The sequence below is a fragment of the Somniosus microcephalus genome, chromosome 14, assembly GCF_052327205.1.
Source record: "Somniosus microcephalus isolate GS21.2 chromosome 14, FLI_Smic_1.0, whole genome shotgun sequence".
In the NCBI taxonomy this organism is placed as follows: Eukaryota; Metazoa; Chordata; class Chondrichthyes; order Squaliformes; family Somniosidae; genus Somniosus; species Somniosus microcephalus.
Window position 1 is genome coordinate 36898207 of NC_141000.1, and position 17028 is coordinate 36915234.

Consider the following 17028-nt stretch of genomic DNA (forward strand, 5'->3'; position numbering starts at 1 on the left):
CAAAGAAGGCTGAGGGGGGACCTGATTGAGGTGTACAAAATGATGAGGGGCATAGATAGGGTAGATAAAGAGGAACTTTTCCCCTTAGTAGGGGGGTCAATAACAAGGGGGCATAGATTCAAGGTAAGGGGCAGGAGGTTTAGAGGGGATTTGAGGAGGAACTTTTTCACCCAGAGGGTGGTTGGAGTCTGGAACTCACTGCCTGAAAGGGCGGTAGAGGCAGGAACCCTCACAACATTCAAGAAGCATTTGGATGAGCACTTGAAATGCCATTGCATACAAGGCTATGGACCAAATGCTGGAAAATGGGATTAGATTGGACAGGGCTTGATGGACGGCGCAGACACGGTGGGCCGAAGGGCCTCTTTCTGTGCTGTATAACTCTATGACTCTATGACTCTATGGCAAGGTGGCCGTTGCCTGCGTTCGGTAGAGAAATTGTATTGAGGCAGATCGTGACATCAATGAGTGTGCAAGGCTGATTTGATGCACAGCCTGCCATTTTGGATGTCACCACTCCATTCACACCCTCTCCAAATCACAAGCAGCTGAACATGTGTTCAGCAGCTGGAAGGACCCCCCACCAGCAGTAGTTAAAGAGATCAGCAGTGTTGAGTCTGTGTGTCCCAGTTATGCTTATTATAAATCACTGGACACAGACAACAAGAATAACTTTAACAGGTCTTTACTATTCGGAGGTCAGGGCTGAACTGCCCAGCAAATCACTACACAACCTTTATTTACCGGTGTGGTCACCACCGGTATTACAGTATACAGCAGCCAAGAGAAAGTAGTACATCTCTTAAGGTAGTTCTCTTAAGGTGGAACAGGTTACATACACCACAATCCTCCCTTTTTAGCTTAACAGTGTATATCCCCATTTAACATAACATAATAACATATATATATATATATATACAACTTCATGCAAAACAGTTCAAAGATTCAGTCTCTGAGGAGGCCTCCTGATCCGAGTTGGATAACGCCTTTCAGGGGTCTCTGATTCTCATTGCTGGGGTGACTCATCTAGTTGATCTCTTATGGATTGGACATCATCATCAGGTACATTCACTTCTGAGGTAGATGCTTCAGGTTCACTAACTTCTTCCACGGTTGTCTCTGCCGTAACCATGGGTTCGACCCTTGTTCTCGATTCTACCAGTTGGTCAGCATGACGTCGTATTACATTTTCACCAATATCTACCGTGTACATCAGGGGTCCTTGTCTGGCCCGAATTGTTCCAGATTGCCATTTCTCATTTTTATAGTCCCGGGCTAACACTGGTTGTCCTATTTCGAAACTCCGAGTGGTCTTGTTATTTATATGCTGGAACTGTTTGTTTTCGACTTCCCTCCGCACATTTGGTTTTAACAAGTCCAACCTGGACCGCAACCTCCTGTTATAGAACATCATGGCAGGACTTTGGTTTGTCACTGCATGAGTGGCGTTTCGATATGCCAGTAGGAAATTGTCCACCTTGTGTTGTAGTGGAATCTGATCTTCGCTCATAGCCTTTATTGCTTTTTTGAACGTTTGTACAAATCTCTCGGCCAACCCGTTTGTAGCCGGATGATATGGGGCAGAGGTATAATGTTTCACCCCATTCTTCTTCATGAATTTCTGGAATTCTTCTGACACGAACTGCGGTCCGTTGTCTGAACATATTTGTTCTGGCAATCCATTTCTTGCAAATATCGTTCTTAGCACCGCGATCGTCTTTTCCGAGGTAGTGGTAGTCATCTTAATCACTTCTGGCCATTTAGAATGTGCGTCCACCGCAATTAAAAACATGGAGTCCATGAATGGACCAGCAAAGTCAATATGTACACGTTGCCATGGGGTTGAAGGCCATTCCCATGGATGCAGCGGTGCAATCGGAGGTGCATTTTGAACTTTTTGGCACCCTGAGCAGCTTTTCGTCAGATCCTCTATCTGTTGGTCGATACCCGGCCACCACACATAAGTCCTAGCAAGGCTTTTCATCTTGACTCCCCCCAGATGACCTTCATGCAGTTCCTTTAGAACTCTCGCTCTTAACTTAGGAGGAATAATCACCCTTGTTCCATACATCAATGTTCCTTGACAGACGGACAGCTGTTCTCGTCTTGCTGAGAATGCCGGTAACAGTGGATCACCATGTGCTGGCCATCCCTTCACTGTCAATTCGTAGACCCGGGACAGTGTCGGGTCGTTCCTGGTTTCTCTTTCAATACTTGCATTGGTGACTGGTAAACATTCGATGATGGTCGAGTGAAATAACTCAACAGGGTCAACCGTCGGTGCCTCCTCTGCTGTAGGTAGTGGCAGGCACGACAGCCCATCAGCATTACCATGCTGCTTTGTACCTTTGAATTCAATCTGATATTGATGTGCCCCTAGGAAAAGGGACCATCTCTGGAGCCTCTGTGCTGTCATCACCGAAACACCCTTCTTAGGGTTAAAAATGGATACCAACGGCTGGTGGTCTGTCAGTAGCGTAAACTTTTGGCCCTGCAGGTAATGATTAAACTTCTTTACTCCCCACACAAGGCTGAGAGCCTCCCTATCTATCTGAGCATAGTTGCGCTCAGCGGAGGTCAATGATCTGGATGCGAACGCGATTGGCCTCTCCAAGCCATTTGGCAACTTGTGTGAGAGTACTGCCCCAATACCATATGGAGAAGCATCACAAGCCAAACGAATAGGCAGCATTGGGTTGAAGTGAGCCAACACTTCCTCTGAGGTGATCAATGCCTTGCTTTTGCAAAAGGCCCTCTTACAGTCCTCGCTCCACTTCCATGGTACTCCCTTCTGCAAAAGAGCGTTCAGCGGGTGCAGCACCGTGGATAAATTTGGCAGAAACTTATGGTAATAGTTAATCAACCCTAGGAACGACCTCAACTGGGATACACTATCCGGAGCGGGAGCCTTCACAACAGCTTTGATCTTGTCAGGAGGCTTATGAAGCCCCTCCTGGTCAATGACATGACCACAGTACGAGATACGCTTCTGAAAGAACTCACATTTCTGGCGATTAACTCGAAGTCCATATTCTTTCAATCTGGTGAGCACCAGTTCCAAATTTGCAAGGTGTTCCTCATCATCATCTCCTGTAATCAGAATATCGTCCAGGTAACATTGTGTGCCTGGAATTCCCTGTAATACCTGCTCCATGGCCCTCTGCCAAATTGCTGGAGCCGATGCCACTCCAAAAACCAGTCTATTATACCGATACAAGCCTCTATGCGTGTTGATCGTGGGATACTGGCGTGACTCTTCTTCAACTTCCATCTGTAAGTACGCCTGCGCCAGGTCTATCTTGGTGAAGTGTTTCCCGCCAGACAACGAAGCGAAGATATCCTCACTCCGCGGAAGCGGATATTGCACCGTGTGAAGCACCGGATTAACAGTGATCTTGAAATCTCCACAGATGCGAACCTTCCCCGGTTCCCCCGGCTTGTTGCTCGATGAACGCTTCATGACGGGAACAATGGGCGTGGCCCACTCACTCCAGTCCACCTTAGACAGTACTCCTGAACGTTCTAGCCCTTCCAGCTCAGCTTCCACAGCAGGTCGTATTGCATAAGGCTTTGAAAAATTTCGGGTTTGCATGTTCTTCAACCTTGATGTTTGCCGTAATTCCTCTCAGTGTTCCCAGTCCCTGTTGGAACACCTCTTTAGCATCGTCCAATATTCTGGACAATCGTTTAGGTTTGACATCTTCTTTTTTACCGGAATCTACCGTTAGTGCTTTTAAGGAATGCCAGTCCATATTTATTCTCCTGATCCACTCCCGTCCCAGTAGTGGTGGACCTCCCTCAGGTAGCACATATAAGTCCATTCCTCAGCTTTCTTTGCCCTTGTGGACCACCTTTACCTTTATCTTTCCGATGGGGTATACTCTTTGCCCCGTGTATGTTTTCAATACAATCTCCGTATCCCGTAGGGGAATATGTGGAAATAACCTTTTGTAGTCTTGCTTATTCATGACCGTCAATGCCGATCCAGTGTCCAATTCCATCTTCACTTGGACTCCTGCTATCTGAAGTGTGACCCAGATAGTTTGGAGGTCTGCTTCATTACCCACATTGTGTACTCTTAGACAACCCAGTTCCTTCCTGCTGGAGTCTGAATCTGACTTCTGTTCATCCGAACTGTTCTCTGTCACCTTGTGTACCTTTCTGCACTTTTCCTGCGGTGACTTTTTGTTGCTGGTCTTCTTTCCTGACCGGCATACTTTAGCTATGCGACCAAGCCTGCCACATTTTCTGCATTCCTAATTTTTGAACCAGCACTGGTTCTGATCATGTGTTGTCTTTCCACAACGATAACACTTTACTGCACCCAAGGCCATTTGATTGGTGCTGAGTTCCGATGACCTTAGCTGCATTTCCGCAGTGCCTCTCGCTGCGGCTTCGTGCGATGCTGCAATAGTGACAGCTTTATCAAGCGTAAGATCATTCTCCTCTAGCAGTCGCTTTTGTGTTCCTTCTTTTAACAATCCACACACAAATTTATCTCTCAGCGCATCTGCTAGTCCTGTTCCAAACTGACAGTACTTTGATAGCTTACGCAGTTCAATTAAGAATTCAGCGTTGCTTTCTTCTTTCAGCTGCGTTCTTCTGTAAAATTTAAATCGTTCCGCTATCAGCAGTGGTGTGGGGTTTAAATGATTTTTCAGGACAGTAACAATATTCGCGAAAGTCTGATCCGCCGGTTTATCTGGTGATACAAGGTGCTTCAATAGCCCGTACGTCTTCGCACCCATTGAGTTTAATAAGGTTAGTGCTTTCTTATCATCTGGTACCTCATTTGCTTTACAATAAACTTCCATACGTTTTACATACATGGCCCAATCTTCGACATCGCTATCAAAAGCATTGATGTTACCATGTTTAGGCATCCTTGCAAGTTTCTTTAAATTTTCTTTTTCCCAAAATGGCGGCTTCCCGCGCTTGTCTTCTTCCCCCGCCTACTAAAATGGTGGCTTCCCGCGCTTGACGGTTTTTCCCGCGCTCGTCTTCTTCCCCCGCCGACTACAATGGCGGCTTCCCGCGTTTGCCTTCTTCCCCCGCTGGCTGCAATGGCGATTGCCGTGCTGCTGCCGTTCTCGCCTCCCCAGCGGTTCTCAATTCCCCGACGCTGCTTTTTGCTCCCCCGTGGTTCCCGTGGGCATTCACGCTTCCCCTGCTGTTGCGCCTCTCAGCCCCGCTTGCAGGCCGGTCCTTTACACCGGCTGCAGTTGAGTTCTCCGCGGTTCTCATGGCCTTAACGCTGCCCCAGTCGCTGCGCCTCTCGGCCCCGATTGCAACCCGGCCCTTTTCACCGGCCGCGGTCGAGTTCTCCGCCCTTTTTACTCCGTTTTCCCTCCCCTACTCCACAGCCAACGCGGCCGACTTTCTGCTCGTGTCGCTGATCGGCTTACCCACCACCATGGTAGAAGGGATGATCACTGCCTGTCGCTGATGGAGGGCTTCGTGGTCAGAATTTTTCTTTTTTTTTCCGGGTTCTCGATGCCTCCCGTGCGATGTGGTGCTCAGCAGGATGTTGAGGGCGGATGCCTCTTCTCGACGCCCGTTCTGAGGACGAAGCTGCCTTGGATGTAAAACTGCCGCAGGGTAAGATCGGACTCGTCGCCACTGTTGAGTCTGTGTGTCCCGGTTATGCTTATTATAAATCACTGGACACAGACAACAAGAATAACTTTAACAGGTCTTTACTATTCGGAGGTCAGGGCTGAACTGCCCAGCAAATCACTACACAACATTTATATACCGGTGTGGTCACCACCGGTATTACAGTATACAGCAGCCAAGAGAAAGTAGTACATCTCTTAAGGTAGTTCTCTTAAGGTGGAACAGGTTACATACACCACAAGCAGCATCTTGCAGCTGATGTGCTTTTTGATTTCTACTGGCTCAGTTTGTGCAACTGTTTGGAGCTTTCTACAGTTGTTGAAAGTTGGTGCGGTGACAGGGAGTGTTGGTGCAAGTGGAGAATGCCTTGCCTCTCATTTAAAGGGCTCTGCTCACACCACTTGCTCCCAGTCATGGGGGCTCTACTTGCAGTCCCCCTTGCGCTCGACAGGGAGATGGAGCAGAGGCAAGAAAAAAGTGACAAGCTGCTCACAGAGGGAGGAGGAGGAGGGGCAGGAGAACTCTCAACAGGAGACCTTGCCCATGTAGGGTCTTCCAAAAGCAATGATCCTAACTGCAGTTGAGCCAGGAGTGGCCAGGAGCAGTGGCCAGGAGCCAGGAGCGGCCAGGAGCAGTGTATTAGGAGCCTCTGCTTCACCAAGGTGGTGGTCACATCCTTTTGGCACCAGATCCTTCCCGGAGCAGGAGACATAGCTAACATCTCCCAGTTCACTGTTCATTGCTGCATCCGAGAGCTCACAGAGGCTGTACTCCAGGAGAAGGAACTTCATTGTCTTCTCTTTGAACAGAGAGAAAGAGGAGGAGTGTACATGGACTTTGCCTGCACCACTTTGAATGGTCCGCCCCTTTGGAGAAGGCCGAGGTAAACCTGGAGTGATGTAAATTGGTCATTGGCCCAGTGTTAATCATCTCCCATCTCACTTTCTATCATTAGCAGACGGGGAGAATCAGCCCCTTAATATCCATGCGTCAGAAGGCATCAGCCCCTTAATATCCATGCGTCAGAAGGCATCTGTAAGACATTATTGAAAGAAACCAGAGAGGTAGTATACAGGGCAACGGGTACAGTAATAGAAGTTTCATCTAAAATAATCCCTAATTAAAGGAATAGCCATTGGAATTCAGGATAGAAGGCAGAACAAGGGAAAAAAATAGATTAAAAACTAAGAAAGAAATTATTTATGAGAAGTGCGGTGGATCGATTTTGGGAGAGACCAGGTCCTGGTGAGGCCTCACATATACCAGTGTGACAAAGCTCTGAGGTCTGGCATGCAAGGAGGTTGGGAGGCTGTGTGGGAGGAGAGACAAGTGGGTTGGTAAGTGCACGGCTTCTACAGGTCGATGGGTGGGCAAATAGGTGGGGCAGAAAGTAACTGCACAGGCTGCGGGCAAGCTGGCAGGGACTTGGGATGGGGTAGGAAGGACTTGGAATGGGGTAGGAAGGACTTGGGATGGGGTAGGAAGGACTTGGGATGGGGTAGGAAGGATTTCTTCACACAGAGGGTAGTGGAAATCTGGAACTTATCTCGCCCAAAAATCTGTTGAGGTTGGGGGTCAATTAAAAATTTCAAAATTCAGAGTGATTGATTTTTGTTGGGCAAGGGTATTAAGGATTACGGAACCAAAGAGGGTTGATTAAGTTGAGAAACAGGTCAGCCATGATCTAATTGAATGGTGGAACAGGCTCAAGGGGCTGAATGGCCTACGCCTGTTCCTATGTTCCTTCCTAATACGTAATATAAAAATAGTTGATGAAATGATCAGGGATCAGCCATTCCCATTTCATAACTGTCCTATTACTGGATCCACTCGGGTTCCGTGATTGGCTCGGAGACCCATCCAATAGCTCACCATTCCCTCCTCCACTTCATCAGTTTCACTAAATGGGCCACTCCAGAGTCCAGGAAATGGGGAAATGAATCAACATTTACATAGAATTACATAGAAATTACAGCATAGAAACAGGCCATTCAGCCCATCAGCTCTATGCTGGTGTTTATGCTCCACATGATGACTTCAATGGATAGTGAGATCAGGTGGGGTGCGAAGCCAACTTTGCACCCGATCCTGTCAGTTTCCCGATGGGCGGCTTAGATTAAAATTGCCCCCAATGTATCTCAGGTCTGTACTTAACCCCAGCCAGCCTCAAACAGCCTGCAGTCCTTATATGGGCTCTCAACCTCAGGCCTGCATCACCTGCCACATTGTGACTGAGGAGGTTATGTCACATGACATCAGTGAAAACCATGGCAACACAGAGGGAAGTGGGTTTCACCAGTAGCTGAAGTGCAGATGCTGAAAAGCTCTCGACAAGTAAGGGGCAAGTTTGTTTAAACTTACCAAAGTCTTCAGAATCTGTGCAGATCAAAATCGGTTGTTAACACAACTCAGTTTTAAACTCATCAGGAACTGTGGTGCTCAAAACCATTTGTTTTCAGAATTCAGTTTGTCAATTGATCTGAATCTGTTGTAATCAAAATTTGTTTGCTTACAGAATTCGGTTCTTATAGACAACAAATTATAACCGAGGTGATAATTCTTCTTCACAATATCGGAAAAGTCATCAAGGAGACAAAGAGTGACTTCAGGCTGTGAGTAAACGTAAGAAGGAATCCTTAGTTGAGAATGACCCCAAGAATTAAAATGGTTTAACAGTGAGATTTCCCTTCAGATTGAACAGGAATAGTCACAGCAAATAAAACAAGGGCAGGGAAATGGGATTGAAGAGCCAGGAATGCCTCCCTGCTGCCTCATTTCCATGGGAACACGAGCAGGCCGAGGTCCAGGTCCAGGGCCGCCCCTTTGGGGAAGGCCCAGGTAACCCTGGGCTGATGTAAATGGGTCATTGGCCCAGTGTTCATCGCCTCCCCTCTTACTTTCTATCATTAGCAGCCGGGGAGAATCAGCCTCTTAATCTCCATGCGTCAGAAGGCATCTATAAGACATTGTTGAAAGAAACCAGAGAGGAGGTGTACAGGGCAGCGGGTACAGTAATGGAAGGTTCATATAAACTGAGCCCTAACTGTAATTCAGGCTATAAGGTGGAATGAGGGAAGGAATTAGATTAAAAACTAGGAATCAAAGAGCATATATGAGAGATACGGCAGATGGATTTTGAGAGACACCAGGCCCTGGTGAGGCCTCACATATACATACCAGTGTGACAAAACTCTGGTGTCGGGCAGGCAGGGAGGTTGGGAGGCAGCGTGGGTGGAGAGACAAGTGGGTTAGTTAGTGCACGACTTCTGCAGGTTGATGGGTGGGTGAGTAGGTGGGCAGAAAGCAACTCTGCACAGGCAGGCGGGCAAGTTGGCAAGCACTTGGGATGGGATAGGAAGCACTTGGTCGGCTGATGCACTGGCGCTCACACGGGCCAGCACTGCAGCATGCGCAGCAATCTGCTGAAGCACAGACTGCTGGGCTGCTGCGGTGCGGCGAGCGCCCCGGCGATGCCTGGCCGATCCAGCGAGGGTGGCAGCAGTTAGTGCCTGTGTGGCCCTGGTCTGTGTCTGCATCACACCAGCCAGTGAATGCACGGCACGACTGAGCACTTGGCTGGAAGCCGCCTGTGATGCAGCGAAGTCCTGCTGACTCCTAGCCTGTGTTGCCGTGAAGTCCTGCAGACTCCTGGCCTGTGCTGCACTGAATTCTTGCAGACTCCTGGCCTGTGCTGCCCCAAATTCCTGTACACTCCTTGCCAGTGACCCTATGGAGTCAGGCATCCTTGCCACTGCAGCCATGAGCTCAGTGTGCCTGCGCTCAGCCTGGGCGCCCATTTCAGCAAGGAGCCGCACCGCCTCTGCGCTCACCGTAGCAGGACTGGAGGCCGCACTCACCCTCCGGGGAGAAGGCCGCCGAGCTTCCCCACCCCTCCCGCGTTGCTGCAGCCCGCTGGGCCCCGGAGCTTCACTCTCCTCAGACCCTTCTCCCCTGCTCCCCTCCAGGGAAGACGTGTCCCCATCATGGCCATCGGCTGCCTCGGCTGAGGGTGTCACTGATGGGCCGGCTTCCTCTTCCTCCTCCTCCATTTCCGATTCAGACACTGTGCCAGCTTGAGGGCCCGCCTCCTCACCTGGCAATTCACCATCTGAAAGCAGGGAGGCACAAGAGTTGCTTTAGAGTGAGGACAGGGCGGCAGCGAGGGAGGCATGAGTGCTGCTATGCACTGCATTGGTTCGATAGTGGCAAAGGATGCTGGTGTGAGGCGCAAGTGGAAAGAGAGAGGTCAAAAAGGTGATACCCTTACCATTGGGGCCCAGAACAGGGTCGGCATCTCCACTGGCGACGGGACCAATCAGCCGGCCTGACATAATGCGCTCCACACGCTGCTCCAGGTTGCTGAGCTGTTTGAGGTCAGGACGGCCTCCCCCGGCCTGTCGCTGCTGCCTTCGGTTGTGGGCCAGCTTGCCCTGCAAGAGAAAGTGTTAAGTCTGTGTGTTCTAGTTGTAATTACTAACACAGACTACAAGATTAAAGTTCAACAGGTCTTTACTGGTTGGAGGTCAGGACTATACTAAATACAATATTACTACACAGTGCTTATATACTGGTGGTCACCACCGGTATTACGTATACAGCAGCCAGAGAAAGTAGTACATCTCTTAAGGTGGAACAGGCTTAAGTTCTCTTAAGGTGGAACAGGTTACATACACCACAATCCTCCCTTTTTAGCTTAACAGTCATATCCCCATTTAACATAACATAATAACATATATAACTTCAGGTATAAACAGTTCAAAGGTTCAGTCTCTCAGTAGGCCTTCTGATTCGGTTTGGATAACACCTTTCAGTGGTCTCTGATTCCTGTTGCTGAGGTGACTCCTGTAGTTGGTCTCCCATGCATTGGGTGTTATCATCACCAGGTACATTCCCTGCCGAGGTAGATGCTTCAGGTTCATTAACGTCTTCCACAGTTGTCTCTGTCGCAACCATGGGTTCGACCCTTGCTCTCGATTCTACCAGTTGATCCGCATGACGCCTTATCACATTGTTACCAATATCTACTGTGTACATTAGAGGTCCTTGTCTGGCCCGAATTGTTCCGGACTGCCATTTTTCGTTTCCATAGCCCCTTGCCAACACTGGTTGTCCTACGTCGAAACTTCGAGTGGTCTTGTTATTAATATGCCGGAACTGTTTGTTTTCCACTTCCCTCCGCACATTTGGTTTTAACAAGTCCAACCTGGACTGCAACCTCCTGTTGTAAAACATCATGGCAGGACTTTGGTTAGTCACTGCATGAGCGGCGTTTCGATATGCCATTAGGAAATTGTCCACCTTGTGCTGTAGCGGAACCTGATCATCGTTCATGGCCTTTATTGCCTTTTTGAATGTTTGGACAAATCTCTTGGCCAACCCGTTTGTCGCCGGATGATATGGGGCAGAGGTATAATGTTTCACCCCATTCTTCTTTAAGAATTTTTGGAATTCTTCCGACACGAACTGTGGTCCGTTGTCCGAACAGATCTGTTCTGGCAATCCGTTCCTTGCGAATATTGTTCTTAACACCGCAATTGTCTTTTCTGAAGTAGTGGTATTCATCTTGATCACTTCTGGCCATTTGGAATGTGCGTCCACCGCAATTAGGAACATGGAGTCCATGAATGGACCAGCAAAGTCAATATGTACGCGTTGCCATGGGGCTGAAGGCCATTCCCATGGGTGTAGTGGTGCGATCGGAGGTGCATTTTGCACTTTTTGGCACCCAGCGCAGCTTTTCGTCAACTCCTCTATCTGTTGGTCAATACCCGGCCACCATACATAAGCCCTAGCAAGACTTTTCATCTTAACTCCCCCCAGATGACCTTCATGCAGTTCTTTTAGAACTCTTTCCCTTAACTTGGGAGGAATAATCACTCTTGTCCCGTACATCAAAGTACCATGGCAGACGGACAGCTGGTCTCGCCTTGCCGAGAATGCCAGTAACAGAGGATCACCACGTGTTGGCCATCCTTTCACTGTCACCTCGTAGACTCTGGACAGTGTCGGGTCGTTCCTGGTTTCTCTTTCAATACTTGCATTGGTGACTGGTAAACACTCGATGATGGTCGAATGAAATAACTCAACAGGGTCAACTTTCGTCGTTTCTTCTTCTTCAGGTAGTGGCAGGCGCGACAGCCCATCAGCATTGCCATGCTGCTTCGTACCTTTGAATTCTATTTGATATTGATGTGCCCCTAGGAAAAGGGACCATCTCTGGAGACGCTGTGCTGTCATTACTGAAACACCCTTCTTAGGGTTAAAAATGGATACCAACGGCTGATGGTCTGTCAGAAGTGTGAATTTTTGGCCCTGTAGGTAATGATTAAACTTCTTCACTCCCCATACAAGGCTGAGAGCCTCCCTATCGATCTGCGCATAGTTGCGCTCAGCGGAGGTCAATGATCTGGATGCAAACGCGACTGGCCTTTCCGTGCCATTTGGCAACTTGTGTGAGAGTACTGCCCCAATACCATATGGAGAAGCATCACAAGCCAACCGAATAGGCAGTGTCGGGTTGAAGTGAGCCAACACTTCCTCTGAGGTGATCAATTCTTTGCTTTTGCGAAATGCCTTCTTACAGTTTTCGCTCCATTCCCATGGTACCCCCTTCTGTAAAAGAGCGTTTAGCAGGTGCAGTACCGTGGATAGATTTGGTAGAAATTTATGGTAATAGTTAATCAATCCTAGAAACGGCCTCAACTGAGAGACATTATCCGGAGCGGGAGCCTTTACAACTGCCTCTATCTTGTCAGGAGACTTATGAAGCCCCTCCCGGTCAATGACATGACCACAGTACGAGATCCGCTTCTGGAAGAACTCACATTTCTGCCGATTAACTCTAAGTCCATACTCTTTCAGTCTGTTGAGCACCAGTTCCAAGTTTGCGAGGTGTTCTTCATCACCATCACCTGTAATCAGAATATCGTCTAGGTAACATTGTGTGCCTGGAATTCCCTGTAATACCTGCTCCATGGCCCTCTGCCAAATTGCTGGAGCCGATGCCACTCCAAAAACCAGCCTATTGTACCGGTACAAACCTCGATGCGTGTTGATCGTGAGGTATTGGCGTGACTCTTCTTCAACCTCCATCTGCAAGTACGCCTGCGCCAGGTCTATCTTGGTGAAGTGTTTCCCGCCAGACAACGAAGCAAAAATATCCTCAATCCACGGTAGCGGATACTGCACCGTGTGAAGCACCGGATTAACGGTGATTTTGAAATCTCCACAGATGCGAACCTTCCCTGGTTCTCCTGGCTTGTTGCTCGAAGGACGTTTCATAACGGGAACAATGGGCGTAGCCCACTCACTCCAATCTACCTTAGACAGTACACCTGAACATTCTAGCGCTTCCAGTTCCGCTTCTACAGTAGGTCGTATTGCATACGGTACCGGTCTGGCTTTAAAAAATTTTGGGTGTGCATGTTCATCAATCTTGATGTTTGCCGTAATTCCTCTCAGTGTTCCCAGTCCCTGCTGGAACACCTCTTTAGCATCATGCAATATTTTGGACAATCGTTTAGGTTTGACATCTGTTTCCCCGGAATCTACCGTTAGTGCCTTCAAGGAGTGCCAGTCCATATTCATTTTCCTAATCCACTCCCGTCCCAGTAGTGGTGGACCTCCTTCAGGTAGCACATATAAGTCCATTACTTGGCTTTCTTCGCCCTTGTGGACCACTTTTACCTCTATCTTTCCGATGGGGTACACTCTTTGCCCCGTGTATGTTTTCAATATAATCTCCGTATCCCATAGGGGAATATGTTGGAATAACCTTTTGTAATCTTTCTTATTCATGACCGTCAATGCCGATCCAGTGTCCAATTCCATCTTTACTTGGACTCCTGCTATCTGAAGGGTGACCCAAATTGTCTGGAGATCTGCATCCTTACCAACGTTGTGTACTCTTAAGCTACCCAGTTCATTACTGCTAGCGTCTGAATCTGACTTCTGTTCGGTCGAACTGTTCTTTGTCACCTTGCGTACCTTTATGTATTTTCCTTGCGGTGACTTTTTGTTGCTGGTCTTCTTTCCTGACCGGCATACTTTAACTATGTGGCCAAGCCTGCCACACGTTCTGCATTCTTGGTTTTTAAACCAACACTGGTTCTGATCGTGCATTGTCTTTCCACAATGATAACATTTTACAGTACTCAAACCCAATTTATTTGTACTGAGTTCCGGTGACCGTAGCTGCATTACTGCCGTGCCTCTCGCTGCGGCTTCGTGTGCTGCTGCCATAGTGACCGCTTTCTCAAGCGTCAGCTCATTCTCCTCGAGCAGTCGCTTTTGTGTATCTTCTTTTAATAAACCACACACAAATTTATCTCGTAGCGCCTCTGTCAGTCTCGTTCCAAACTGACAGTACTTTGCTAGCTTACGCAATTCCATTAAATATTCAGCATTGCTTTCATCCTTCAGCTGCCTTCTGCTGTAAAATTTAAATCATTCCGCTAGCATCAGCGGCGTGGGGTTTAGATGATTTTTCAGGACAGTAACAATCTCCTCGAACGTCTTATCCGCCGGTTCATCTGGTGATAAAAGGTGTTTCAATTGCCCGTATGTCTTCGCACCCATTAAGTTTAATAATGTTAGTGCTTTCTCTTCATCTGGGATTTTATTTGCTTTACAATAATTTTGTATGCGTTCTACATACATGGCCCAATCTTCGATGTCGCTATCAAAGGTATTAATGTTCCCATGTTTAGGCATCGTTGCAATTTAATTTATTTTTATTTTTATCCAAGATGGCGGCTTCCCGCTCTTGTCTTCATCCTCCGCCTACAAAATGGCGGTTTTCCCGCGCTTGGCGGTCTTCACCCGTCCCCCGATGCTGTCTTCGCTTCACCGCGGCTCTCGCGCCTTCAGTTGCCCCAGACGCTGCGCCTTTTTAGCCCGAATGTGGCCCGGCCCTTATCACCAGCCGCGATCGATGTCCCCGCGCTGCGCCTTTCGGCCCGAATGCGGCCCGGCCCTTATCTCCGGTCGCGATCGATCTCACCGCCCTTATTCCTCCGTCTTCCCTCCCCGTCTGTACAGCCAACGCGGCCGACTTTCTGGTCGCGTCGCTGCCCGGCTTACCCACCACCGAGGTAGAAAGAAGATAGCTGACAGCCGCTGATGGAGGCTTCGAGTTCAGGATGTCTTCTGCACCCTGGTTTCTCGATGTCTGCCGCGCGACGTGTCTTCCAGCAGGGTGATGAGGGTGGAAGCCTCTCTTCGACGTCCGTTCTGTGGACGAAGCCGCCGTGGATATAAACTGCCGCAGGGTAAGAATCGGACTCGTCGCCACTGTTAAGTCTGTGTGTTCTAGTTGTAATTACTAACACAGACTACAAGATTAAAGTTCAACAGGTCTTTACTGGTTGGAGGTCAAGACTATACTAAATACAATATTACTACACAGTGCTTATATACCGGTGGTCACCACCGGTATTACGTATACAGCAGCCAGAGAAAGTAGTACATCTCTTAAGGTGGAACAGGCTTAAGGTCTCTTAAGGTGGAACAGGTTACATACACCACAGAAAGGACGGCCTCTAAGTACAGTGTGAAGCCCTGATCTTGCCTGCACTGCCTCCCATGGTGGAATAGCCCTGACAGTGTGAAGCCCTCATCTTGCCTGCACTGCCTCCTATGGTGGAATAGCCCTGACACTGTGAAGCCCTCATCTTGCCTGCACTGCCTCCCATGGTGGAATAGCCCTGACAGTGTGAAGCCCTCATCTTGCCTGCACTGCCTCCCATGGTGGAATAGCCCTGACAGTGTGAAGCCCTCATCTTGCCTGCACTGCCTCCCATGGTGGAATAGCCCTGACAGTGTGTAAAGTCCTGAATGTGCAAGTGATTTTCATGACAGTCCCATTGCTGCTGGATGAGGGCTGGGCATTAGGGCTTTCAGGTCCCTTTGGCCATAAAGTGAGGTGCACATGCAGGGATGAGGAGGATACTGGAAAGGGTACTCACCCTGACAACCCGAGTGAGGTCGTTGAACTTTTTTCTGCATTGCACAGGAGTCCTGCCAACCACGCTGTTGGAGGTCACCCTGTTTGCCACCTCCTTCCAGGCTTTTCGATACTCGTTAGGCAGCGGCCTCCTGCCACCTTCAGGGAAGAGGACAAGGCACCTGCGCTCCACTGCGCCAACCATTACCTTCAGGTCACCCTCGCTGAAGCGCTGCGCTCTCTCCCTGGCCTTCTCCATTGTCCTGGGCGTTGAACTGTTCAAGCAGCAATGGTCAGGCCTTGCTTCAGAGCTGCAGTGTGCAGGGCGTGGCAGCCAAACAAATCCACCCTCCCCCTTTAAGAGCTGATCGGCGCCAGCATGTCTGCCTTCAATCAGCAACTTGCCGCACCTGCGCTGCACCTGCCCTCGGTGGTAGCACCCCGACTCGCCGGCTTAGCACCTTATGATAGTTGTGCATCGCCTGCTTTAGCGCAGCAGCAACCTCTTGGGGCGATGCAACTGAATATCGGCGAAGGTGGCGCTAAGTTGCGCCGGGCGCAAAATTTAGCGAACGCCCGGCTGTAGCGCCCCAAACGTGGCTATACTGAATTTCTAGGCCTCTCTTCCTTATTGAAAGCTCATCCCACTATCCTTGTCCGTGCTCCCCACTCACCAAATTCTGAAGACCCCACCCCATCAAACAATCTTTCAGTTCTGAGACTTTTCAATACTTCATCGAGTTTTCACCATCCACTCACCACCACAACCCCTTCCCCACTCAACACAACCCATCCCCCATTAACCACAACCCCTTCCCCATTCACCACAAACCATTCCGCAGTCACCAGCAGCCTCATTCCCCATTCACAATCAATCTCTTCCCCATTCACCACCACAACCTCTGGCGACCAATCCAGTCACATCAGTTTCCCGCTGGGAGGGTGAGATTAGAATTATGCCCTCTTCCCGTATAAGAGCACCTACCATTAAGGAGGTGCATCCCTTTAAATTTGAGCTGTAGCTAACTTTCGCGCATTCTGCCTTACACCAGTTACTGTCACAAACCCAAAACGATGTCAGGCTCTTATGGTAATTATCCAAATGAGCTGACCATGCTGACTGTGGGCAATCAGCTTAATGCCCCATTAGCCAGCTTTGCACTAACAGCTCACCATTCCCTCCGCCACTTCATCAGTTTCACAAAATGGGCCACTCGAAAGTCCAGGATACAGGGAAATGAATCAACATTTACATAGAAATTACAGCACAGAAACAGGCCATTCAGCCCATCAGTTCTATGCTGGTGTTTATGCTCCACATGAGGACTTCAATGGAGAGTGAGATCGGACGGGTGAAAAACCAGCGTTGCACCAGATCCTGTCAGTTTCCCGACGGGCGGCTTAGATTAAAATTGCCCCGAGTGTATCTCAATCTGTGCTTAACCCCGTCGCCAGTGGAGATGCCGACC